This window comes from Hesperophylax consimilis, chromosome 18, assembly GCF_061612785.1.
Source record: "Hesperophylax consimilis isolate HC1 chromosome 18, BYU_Hcon_1.0, whole genome shotgun sequence".
NCBI classification, from domain to species: Eukaryota; Metazoa; Arthropoda; class Insecta; order Trichoptera; family Limnephilidae; genus Hesperophylax; species Hesperophylax consimilis.
Genome location: NC_142853.1, coordinates 26,535,108 through 26,547,478, shown reverse-complemented (window position 1 = coordinate 26,547,478; position 12,371 = coordinate 26,535,108). Strand labels below are relative to the sequence as shown.

At 34.2% G+C, this 12,371-nt stretch overlaps 1 protein-coding gene across 1 annotated transcript in view; it reads right to left on the bottom strand.

Annotated features, from left to right (window-relative positions):
- Positions 1-12,371, bottom strand: part of rsh (Rap GTPase activating protein radish) — a 558,630-nt gene that overhangs the window by 531,290 nt on the left and 14,969 nt on the right. The gene's annotated exons all lie outside the window — the stretch shown is intronic.

Sequence of the window (12,371 nt, the reverse complement as noted above, 5' to 3'; positions counted from 1 at the left end):
CTATTGCATATTCTTATTAAGGCAATGCCATACGTAGTAATGAAAAATCATGTGTTTTTGGTTTGAAAATTTGGTCGCCTACAAATGTTTCAGATGCTTTAATTAAATACTGCGAGTAGAATAATCTTGGTTTTTTAAATAGTCGAGTATATTTTAGATAGAAGTCTTTTCATAAGCCCAGAACAAAATAATGTAAATGCCTATGAAAACTTCTTTAAAGTTCAAAATTTCCCACTTACGAACCCATTTTCGGTTATGATTTTATTGTATAATGTGGCAAATTAAGTTATTTATAAAACGATCGAAAAAAAAATACATTTATGCCTGAACATCCATAAACTAAAATAAAAGGCACTTTTTAGCCATGTTTTTTTCTTGCATAAATCAAAACAGGCGGATGGTGTTAAGCGGGAATTTAAACCTTATCGCCATCTACGTAAGGGTTATCATTGATAACGGCTCAATTTAAAACATTACACGACGTAGTGCATCGCCTTTAAAATATTATTTTAAATAAAAGATTAAAAAATTAGGGGTTGTTTCTAAAGAGTTTGAATGTTAGCATATATTTTTTGGTCTGCATTCAGCAATAAACCAAATATTATAAACGTTTTTTTAATGTTTCCCACAAAAAGCCATTATCTCGAAAGCCATACAAAAATCCTTATTTCAAGCTGTTTTCTGGAGCATGTTATGTATTAGCATAAAATGGACCCTGTAGAAACGCGACCCTCAAAAGACGACTAGAGCTGGCGGTGATTACGACCAACAATGGACCATTGTTCCATGCTTGTACCAATAAGGCCGTAAAAATATGAAAGACCTAAACAAGGGGGTGGGCATTCGTTAAAATAATTGCAGAATTATTTGTACGTTCTTGCATTATTTTGAATTTATACGACAACTCTATTAAAAATCGGAACGAGAAGGAAACACAGCAATTTCAAAAATTAATACTCTTACTAAGTACGTCTATACACCGTGTTCCACGCTCATACAATGAATATTTTAAACAAAGTTTATTAAACGAACCAATTCCAATTATAACAAAAAAATTGTTATGAAATTTGTCCAGTGTAAACGTAGCTTTACTTTTGCGAGTAATGCACATGTCCGGAAAACAAAATGGCCACCCTCACATTTCAAATCTTAAAAAGAACAGTTGACCAAATGGAAAGAAATAATAATTTTAAAGGTGCGTTCATACGAACGCTTTGTAAACCACACACAAATAATAAATTTGGGTATTATAGAAGAAAAAAAAATTTTTTGACGGACCCCCCAAAGTTTAGCTGGATGAGTTTGAATACGGTGTATAAGTAAGGTTTACACATATACTTTGATATGCCTTTCTCACAATGGATACGCAGATATAACAAGTACAACGACGAAATATTAGGATTATTATGAACACGTGTACTGACATCGTAATAATACATTCCTATTTTATTGTTAAGAAACTCATCAATTCTTTCGTTCGGGGCCTGAAATTTCCCTTTTAACCCGATTACAAATAATTTGACGAGATTCTCAATAAATTAGCAATATTTAAAATTAGTAATGATTTTTTTTATGTAATGTATAAAATATTTTTGTAATGAGTTGTACGTTTATATTTTGAATATTATATGAAGTTCACATTATTTTTTTTTTGTTATTTGTTTTTGGGGTGTTATGCCGTGTTGCGCTAATAATAAAAATATTTTCGAGAAATAATAATGATTTTTGATGCCTTTAATTATCTCCAGTATTTATTAAAAAATATTTTATCAAATCGAAACGAACAAGAATGATCGCTACAATTTTTAATCGTAAATTATTTAATTATCGAAGAAAGCAAACACTTTGTGGCTTGACATTATACAAAATGAAACAAACACTTAGTTTTAAACCACTTTATTTTGAGGTATATTCGTATTTTACATATTTCAGTATCATATTTTATGGTCCTGAAGAAGATTGAGTCCAATCGAAACCGGTCGACGAATATACCTCAAAATAAAGTGGTTTAAAACTAAGTGTTTGTTTCATTTTGTAAATTATTTAATTTACAAATGAAAAAGTATTTTTTTTTAATAATTTAAGTAGCACAAAATCTGTTCTAACCTAAGTACACAAAAAATAAAAATAAAATCTCTGTCTTATCTGTCTCTGGCTATTAGTGCCATATTATTTTATGTCATTTTTGTAGATTCTCATTTTTCAAATTTAACAATATTATCTTCAACTTTTTTTTCCCATATTTTTGGATGCTATCTTTTTTGAATGATAATAAAGTTATAGTGATTTTTTTAGTAACCTAAGTACTATCTCGGATAAACCTATCCGATTTTTTTAAATTTATATTGGATAACTATTGATTTCTATTTATATTGGACACCTATTGATTTTTTAAATTTATATCGGACACCTATTGATTTTTTATTTATACATAATATACACCTCTTGATTTTATTTTATTTATATTGGAAACCTATTGATTTTTTCTAACGTTGAATGTTTAATTTGATACCAAAATTACAGTGAAATTTAAAATGAAAAAATTATTTATAAAAAATCTATCCAAATTTCTAAACGTCATAACTCTCGGTTTAATTAAAGAATTACAATCGATCAGGACAAGCAGGTAAATAAAATTTAAGCTTTACAATAAATTTATAACTTATTCATTCATGAACCGTATAAATATATTCTTCTTTGTTCTCTACTTCTTTTTTTCCGACCACAATACATAATATAATCATTTTTCTTCAACGTATATTTCTCATTCTACAGAAATGCAGTTAAATCAAGGAAAATTACACATGAAAAACCCACATATATGTTTCGTTGAATCTCATTACAATAGCAATTTTACCGGGGCAAGTAGGGATGAGTAGGCACCGGTTAGAACATAGAACCATTCCAGGGTAGGGGTGAATAGGGGAGACTGGGGCAGTCGGGAGCTGCGGGTTGGCAGTGGGGGCTACCTGTTGAACAATCTCTGCGCGCCCGAGCGTGCCTTTGTTTACTCCCGCCCTGTCTTCCCTTTGCTTGTTCGAGTTTACTATGTATATCTACTAAGACGCTTCCTTTAAAGGCTCTATGTGAAGTAGGATGACTTAAATATGTTATATTGAAATTATGTGAAAAAAAAGAGTTTTAAATTAGCACTTGGATCCATCTTTGTGTTTAATTCTGTAATACTGTATTGGCTAAATAAGGAGTTAGAGAAACACGGCATAACACCCCAAAAACAAATAGCAAAAATACTTTTGGCCGTCAAAATCTTAAATCATAGAAGATTTCTCCCTTAAACTTTCCGTTTCAGCAAACATTTTTGCTTCAACAACATTTCCGATGGTCCGTTTGATGACCAAACCTGTGCCGTTGCATAATCTGGGTGGGTTTATTTCGAAACAGAATTATTATCGTCAAACCATCTGTTGAAAGCTTACGCAACTTGAAAATGAATTACGACCCTTTTTTCGCAAAATCGCATTAAAAATATGAATAAAATATAATAATATAATACACATTCACAAAATTACATTGTAATCGGTTGGGCGGTTTTGGAGATTAGCGTGTACGAACACAGTGACATGAGATTGTTAAATAGGTACTAAGATATCAAACCTATGTACTGTTACAACAAATTTATAAGAACGGAAAAATTCGTTTTAATTTTTTTGTAGAATGTCGTCTCTTTACTACAAAAACTGAGTAAAAATATGGATGTCATTTGTTTTAAGTCACTGGATATAAATCTTAGTTGTAATTCACTAGCTATATACAAGTTTTAGATGTACCGAAGTCATTAGTTACAACAGTGGTTAAGATTTTTTTCACATTAACCTCACACTAAGATGAAAATAATTTCCCTCAGGGCCTATGTCATCTTTTGGGATGCTGTGTGAAAGATCATTAATAAGGAAAAGAGGGAGAGAAAGTTTTGGGAAGTTAAAATGTATGATGTCGGGTAGGAATCAATCTTTCCCAATGGCTGTATGAGGAAACTGATTATTTACGCACACGTAAAAGCTACATTTATTTTAAAACGATTCTAGACCCTCCAATGTCCCTGCATGCATGATTGTTAATACGAAATAATGTTTGCATACTAACATTAATAGTTACACAAAATAAGAACACATCAGAGATGTGTTCGCCCGGTGGTTTGGCATCTAAAATTAAATAATAAAGAAGGAAAACAATATTTACAAGTGGAAGTATGATTGAAACATAAAAATATACAACCCGCTTATCGAGGGCAGTTTAGACCACTATCACGGGCAGTCCCGGCAAGAATGAGCGTGGCGAGCGGCCTGGCCACAACGAACAACGGGGGGGATACTACCAAAGACCCTAGGAAATGAATTGAGCCTCAGGTCACCGGAGTCTGTCCAGGAGTGACAGACATATGAATATATCCCTCCCACTGCGGCGCAAGGCGATGGATCGAGAGACCAGTTGGAGAAGTCAAAGGGTCTCCACAAACCAGCCTCTCCGGATCTGACACGCCACGCAGCTGGCGAGCAGGCGCATCATCTCATCTCACCCGATGAACCCGGGCACCCCTGCTGAATCACCAATGTAGCGAACCACTTGGGCTGACCTATGGCAGAGGTGTTTGTTATCCAATAAATGGTTCCCAGGGCGGCGGTATCCAAAACCGCCACCCAAATTGTAGCTTATAAGTTAGTTGCTAGCTGATCAGTAGTTAATAAGTTTTAGATGCAAGTCACTACTTATAGATCATAGTTGTAGGCCATATACTAATTCTTAGTTGTAAGTTATAAGTTATAATTAATTATCGGTTAAATAACTTCAGTCTTAAATCATCCTTGAGGTGATTTTTGGCCAAAACTGCGCTATGGAAATAATCCATTTATCATTATTTTTATGAAATGACTTTATAGCTCTAGTAAAAAAATAAAACATTAAAAAAATTAAACATTATATAAAACCTTTCAGAACAACGTTTAGGGTGACAAAATTCACATTATGATATTTAACAGTTTCTGTCATATTTGCTTAGTTAACATACAAATGAAGACTATTTCAATTGGCTGGTAGAGTGGATGGGTATTTGTAAAGCCTTGAGTTTCATTTTATTACCCCAGAACGATATTGTGTAAGTAATAAACTTTTATGCAATTTCCACCATACGATATAATGGCTGTTTTTCGGTGTTAACACACTCAGAGATAACGAAATAAAATTTATTACACATATTTCTGGGAGAAAACGACTGGTTTTATGATGCATGAGATATGGCTATTATTGGGGCAATGATATTTAAGTATCCCAAGTCACATATTGAAACAGTATTGTCCGCGTACTAAATAATATATTCATATTATCTAATATATAAAGTTGATTGTGGGTTTGTGGCAAGCAAAAATGTAAGATTGCACCTAACCTTCTTCGGCTTTGCTCTCTACTTCTTTTCTACTCTCTCCGTGACCAAAAACTTGGCATCAAAGAAATATATTAAAGAGATTCTTCTCTCAGGCAAGGGCAACCTGGAAGAATCGGCAAACCAGATATTCCAGTAGTCTAGAACAAGAACCGATCCCTGGGGCAACCCATGTTGACAAAATGATAGACCAGTTGTTCGAGTAATCCGAGGTTATCTTGAACAACATTGGGGATTTAATTACCAGATTTAAGTTTAGACAGTATCATCGGCCACCGCGCATGATCGAAAGCACCAGTGATGTCTAAAAAGACCCCCAATCACATACCTATTAAGACAAACGCATTAAAGCGCATTCGAAATCGCGTGCTCCGTGGACATATCACGCACGAAGCTAAATTGTCGATCGCAGGGCGGGGAGAAAGTTTGTCGCAGTCGATGTCTTATCAATTTCTCTAAGATTTTTTCAAATACAGGCAGCAGGGTGATGTGCTTATATGCCTCATGCCTGTTTTAATTTTTTTTGTTGATAATATTTTTTTACAATTGTTTGTGACCTCACTGGGGTACCCCATTCTTAGGTAACATTGTACATGGCAATTGTTTGAATTATAAATTTTAAATTATGTCTAGTAATTTTTTGTAAGTCTTTCAACAGTTAAAAATTAATAATTGGTTTGACTGAGGATTAAATTTCACCACAGAAACTGACTAAAATGACTGAATCGTGCTCAATCACTTAAGCCAGATACTAATTAGATGGGGATAATAATATATTAACCACTGTAAATTCTCACAATGTCATCCAATTTCAGAGTTATTCATCTGTGTGCTTGTGTGTGCGTCAATGCCACCAAAAGTTGATATAATGCATTGTCATCGTCAACAAATCTATCTGGCAAGTATGAGCTCGATCGGATGTCAGGAAATTAGTTATTTTCACTTAATTTCAAGCTCTTATTTCATTCATTTATTTATCTATTAATTCATTCAAGAAAAAAGAATCCAAATTCAAGTAAATGTATTTAATATTTAAAAAAAATTATAACTCTTGCCACTTTGAAAATCTTTTTCATTTCCTCTTCAAAATTTTCATAATTATTAAACGAAATTTTATATGTTTTAATTCCTTTTCCAATCTATTCCACTAATGCCACAAAATATTAAGTACAACCATAGATTTTAACATAGCTTCCACAATTCTTCCTCAAAGTACAATCACTTCCACAGAGCATTATTTATTTCCCTCGCTTTTCCATACTTTTTACTCATACTATACACAATTTTCAGTTTAAAATATAACCCCTGCCCCAACGAACTAAGTATAAGTTTCTTTAAAAAATATGATTCTCAAAGTAAATTCTTTAAACTGGCTGGGCACAAGACCGTGCCATTTAGAAACATAATCTCCCGCGGGATGTGAGCTACTATGACTTCATAAGAAACAAATTAAAGCATTTTCTATCTCTATTTGGATAACGCTACGAAATTTTCTTGAAAATTCTGTCAGACGATACAGCGACTGCCCAAAAACTTGCAAAGGTCGTCGTTATCATGAAAAAATTGGCACGACAGAGCGAATATATTTCTGCGATAAAGGTCACATCGAATGCCTTGATAATTTAAAAGAATCCAATAATAGCAAACTAAATGTATTACGAGTACGCTCAAAATACAAATGCAATGGAAAATAGTCGATAAAACAGTTTCGATCTACTTAATCCTTCAGGCCTCGGAAGGACATTACAGGACTAAAACATCATATTCCATTATAGCCTCTTAAGGAGAAGTCTGGCTGGGACGTCAATACATTATAAAAGTATTTTTATCTTTTTTTCTATAATTTATTTATTTATATATATATGCGCCTAAAAAGGCTTTTACATAGAAGTGATACATGATGCAGTGTACTTAGGAGAATATCTGTATTATACAGGAGATATAATGATAGGCTCGGCTCGTCATCTGGTCTGGGAGACCAGATACGGAGAGGGCTTGTCAAGGTGTTGCAGCGCTACTGCATAATGATAGGCTCGGCTCGTCATCTGGTCTGGGAGACCAGATACGGAGAGGGCTTGTCAAGGTGTTGCAGCGCTACTGTCTCCCAGAATGATTGAATGTATGTTGCAGTATGAATGTGTAAGTCCGAGAATAATGTGGATCAGATTTAAAATCGGTTTGACAAGGGTGTTACTTGTTATTTGCTACGCCCCTGTTAATTCTGAAAGCGATGAAGTGAAAGATGATTTTTGGACTGGTGTGAATGTTGCAATGAGACTAAAAAATATGAACGAAAGGATTATAATGGCAGGCGATTTGAATGGGTGGGTGGGAATTAGACGTGACGGATTTGATTCGGTCTTAGGTATGTTTGGGGATAAAAGAACGAATGACAACGGGAACAGAATGCTTGAAGTATGTTTAGAGTGGAACCTGTTTGTGTCGAATACTTTCTTCGATCATAAAGGTATCCACCAATATACGTGGGAAAGAGGAAATGAGAGGTCAATTATTGATTTTGTAGTAATTGACTCTAGGTTGAGAGCTGTTACCGAGGACACAAGAGTTTTCAGAGGGGCTGAGGTCGAAACTGACCACTTTCTTGTAGTGTCGAGAGTAAACCTCTTTCGCGGTTGGCGCTCTAAAGTGAAAACGGTACCAACTCCGACAAGAGTCAAAATAGAAAAACTGCAAAACGATAATGTGAGAAGTAAGTATGTGAATTGTGCAGAGATAAGATTGAATGCGAAGGAAATGGATGGTCTAAGCATAGACGAAACATGGAACCACATAAAAGTGTGTCTTTGTGAATCTGCTAGGGAGGTTTGTGGAATAAGTACGCAAGGTAGGAAGAAAGGTGATGCATGGTGGGATGATGAGATTAAAGCACTGGTCTCAGAAAAGAAGAAAGGTTGTGTCTGATTGCGGCTGGCAGTGCTTCCAGCGAAGAGAAGTATCGAGCGAAAGAAGTATATAAGGAATGTAAAAAAAAAGTAAGAGTTGGAGTGAAAGAACGAAAGAAACGCCTGGAAGAGGAAGAATGAATGAAAATGACAAACCATTTCCAAGAAAACATTAAGTTGTTTTGGAAAGAAGTCAAAAGGTCCCGGAGTGGCCCAGAAAACGGAAGCATGAAAGTGATAAAATCAAAAGATGGAAAAATGTTGACGAATGAGGAAAAAATAAAAGAGAGATGGATGAATTATTTCGAGGAAGTCTTCGAAAGCGAAGTGAGTGACAGTGATTCCAGCGGCGAATCAGATATGAATGACGATGGAGTGAATGTTACCGAAATTAGCATGGATGAGATAGAAAGCTCGATTAAATGTATGAAGAATGGTAAGGCTGTTGGGTTTGACAATATTGCTGCTGAATATTTTAAAGTAGCCGTGTAATTCTCACATGGTTGTGCAATCTTTTTAACCAATGTTTAAAGGAAGGTTACACGCCTTTAGATTGGAGAAGGGCTGTGATCATGCCATTATACAAAGGTAAAGGGTCACGTATGGAATGTGGGAATCATAGGGCTATTAGCCTGCTTAGTTCAGTTGGCAAGCTGTATGGTAGAATTTTGATTGAAAGAGTAAGAAAGGAAACAAAGGATAAAATATGGGATGTGCAAGGTGCTTTTATGAGTGGAAGGGGGTGCATGGACCAGATCTTCTCATTGCGTATGCTCACTGAGAAGTTTCTGGCAAAAAACCAGAAACTTTTCTGTGCCTTTGTAGATTTACAAAAAGCATACGACCGAGTCGACAGGAAAAAGCTATGGAAGGTGTTGTCCAAGTATGGAGTGAATACGAATCTGACTCAGGCAATTGCGTCTCTGTATGAGGGAAGCGTTGCATGTGTTAGGGTAAACGGTGGTTTTACGGGGTGGTTTGATATCACAAAAGGTGTTAAACAAGGCTGCGTAATGTCGCCGTGGTTATTCAATCTATACATGGATAATTGTATGCAAGAATTGAAAAAGGTGGGATTGGGCGCGAATTTGAATAATTTGAAAGTATGTTGCCTGTTGTATGCTGATGATGCGGTGCTGATTGCTAATAGTATAGATGATCTACAGTCTCTCGTGTCTAGGATGAACGAAGTATGCATGAAGAATGAGTTAATGATGAATGTAAGTAAGTCTAAAGTAATGGTGTTTGAAAGAGAGAGTACGAAAACAGTGTGCAATATAATTGTGAATGGGGAATACTTGGAGCAGGTGGATGAGTTTGTGTATTTAGGAAGTATGTTTACGAGAGATGGGAAGGCTGACAGAGATATCGAAAGAAGGGTAAATGCAGGTAATTCCGTTAATGGAGGACTAAACGCCGTAGGCGCTAACAAAAAATTGTCCAAAAAAGCGAAGTTAGCAGTCCACAACGGAGTGCTGGTACCTACCTTGATGTATGGAAGTGAGGCATGGAACTGGCAAAGAAAGGATGAAAGTAGATTAAATGCTGTTGAAATGAGATCCCTGAGGCGTATGTGTGGTAAAACCATGTTTGATCGTGTGAGGAATGTGGAGATCCGCAAAGAGTGCAAGGCTGATGTAAGCGTAATGAGTAAGATTAAGAAAGGAACGCTTAGATGGTTTGGGCATGTAGAGCGAATGAGCGAAGATAGGAGTGTAAGGAGGATATATGATGCAAATGTGAATGGTAGCAGAAGTCGGGGACGCCCGAGGAAGACATGGCACGATCAAGTGAATCAGATACTCGAGTCGGGCCATGTCAAGAGTCAGAATAATAGAAGAGTTTGTATGAGACGATGTATGAATGTGAATGAGGCAAGGAGTGTGTGCCAAGACCGAGTTGTTTGGCGGTCCGTCCTCTCTGCCTACCCCTGCGGGGAAACGGCGTGATGGTTAGTTAGTTAGTTAGTTAGTTACAGGAGATACTGACAGTAAATAGATGTAATCCATTTTAAAGAAGGTACAAAATACACCATTATAAAATTGTGATTACAAGTATAATGAGAAAATATTAAGAAATAATTTTAAAAAAAAACAAAAACTAAATATGAAGCAATATTAGCAAAACGTAAGAGTAACATAAAGTAAAAATAAATTACAACAACAATACATATAAGACAAATCATTAAAACTAATTTACCAACGCTACTCCAATTTATAGGATTCGACAAAATGTTATGTGGTGTAGATTATGCTTAATTCTATATATGGAGTTAATAAATAAATTAATAGCACCCCCATACTTGTTGCCCAGATAATGCATTCTATTGGTCAGTGAGTGTGTCTGATAGTTGGTCGAGTATGTATTACAGAAGAATGTTATATTTTGTCTTGTATTCCTACTCGGCACATGTAGTTTAATAGTGGCAAGGATGGCAAGACTATCAATCAAGTTATTAATGACTCTGTGTAACACAACCAGGTCTGAAATAATTCTCCTATCAGACAGTGTTATTAGATGCAATTGATTCATCAAACTGCCATAATTAATGTAATCAATAGGAATTCCGAGCTTAAAATTTACTTACTTAAGAAATTTGTGCTGAACTATAACGCGTAGATAAGTGTTAACAATGTTAGTCATTAGAAAGTTAAATAATTAATAATTAAAAACCAGAAGGGTTAAGGGTTTTTTTCTGTGTGGCATGCATGATCTGCTTAGTGTATGTAGAGAATGTTAAATTATATAGTCGCAGAACTATTCGAGTATCTGCCTAAATTGTGTATGATAAGCTATTATTGCTACGTCTAAACAATTCTTTGTATTACTACACAAAGAATAATGCACCTACCACTCACATCGAGCCAATTGTGGCATGAAATTATTATTCAGGAGCATTGCATAGCATAGCAAATATTTCTACATTCTTCTTATTGTTCACTTATACATTATGTATTATGAACCTATAATATTATTTTATGCCGTCTGCAATTTAAAAACGGTTTAAGGTTACTGTTTTTTTTTCTTTTTAATATATTGCAAATATTTAAATGCAATTTATATCTATCATGTGTATTGTGTTCATTTTTGTTAGCCAAACATAAAAAAGTCTTATTATCTTTGTAAATCATGTAAAATATAAAACCGACTGGGCCATAGAACGCGTGGCGGGGTACAGCTAGTGGTAAAATATTTTTTTATCTCTATCTCGCTGGAAATGGAAACTTCCCTTAAATTCATTTGTACAAATTTCCTTTTGTTTAGTTCACATACATGATCAAATATTGTTTTTTTTTTTATAAAAAACAAAAATAATTTAATGTTTTAATTTTTTAATAGATTGTTATATCATAATCGCAATGTTATAGTTTTGTAACAGATTGAAATATAATATTCGAAATGTTATAATTTTGTAATAGGTGAAATATAATTATCGTAATGTTTTAATTTTGTAACAGGTTGAAATATAATAATCGCAATGTTATAATTTTGTAATAGGTGGACTATAATTATCTAATGTTTTAATTTTGTAGTAGGTCGGTTTATAATAATCGTTATTTTATATGTTTGTAATAGGTTGAAATATAATAATCGTAATTTTTTAATTTTGTAATAGGTTGGTATATAAAAATCGTAATTTTATAATTTTGTAACAGGTTGATATATAATAATAGTAATGTTATAACTCTGTAATAGGTTGATATATAATAATGCTTAAATACGTCTCGTAAAACATCAGATTTCCTAATGAAGTTTATAACATGCCATTTTTTTAGTGATGCTTTGATGATAATTGATTGAAGTTTGATTTATTAATACTCGTTTAAGTCCACGTTCATGTTCAATTGGTTTTATCAGCTTGTTTTATTATAACTAATCTAAAAAACAAGGCTAGAATCTACACGGTTTATGTCCTTTCTCCAGCTCTTATTCTTTGAGGTTTGTCTTTTTACTATTTTCGATATAACCATAAAAGCAACACCCATTTTTCTTCCGTTATCTAGTATCAAAGGCGCTTTTCAAAGGATTACCTTTACAGTAAAAGAGGAACAATAAATAATATTCCCATA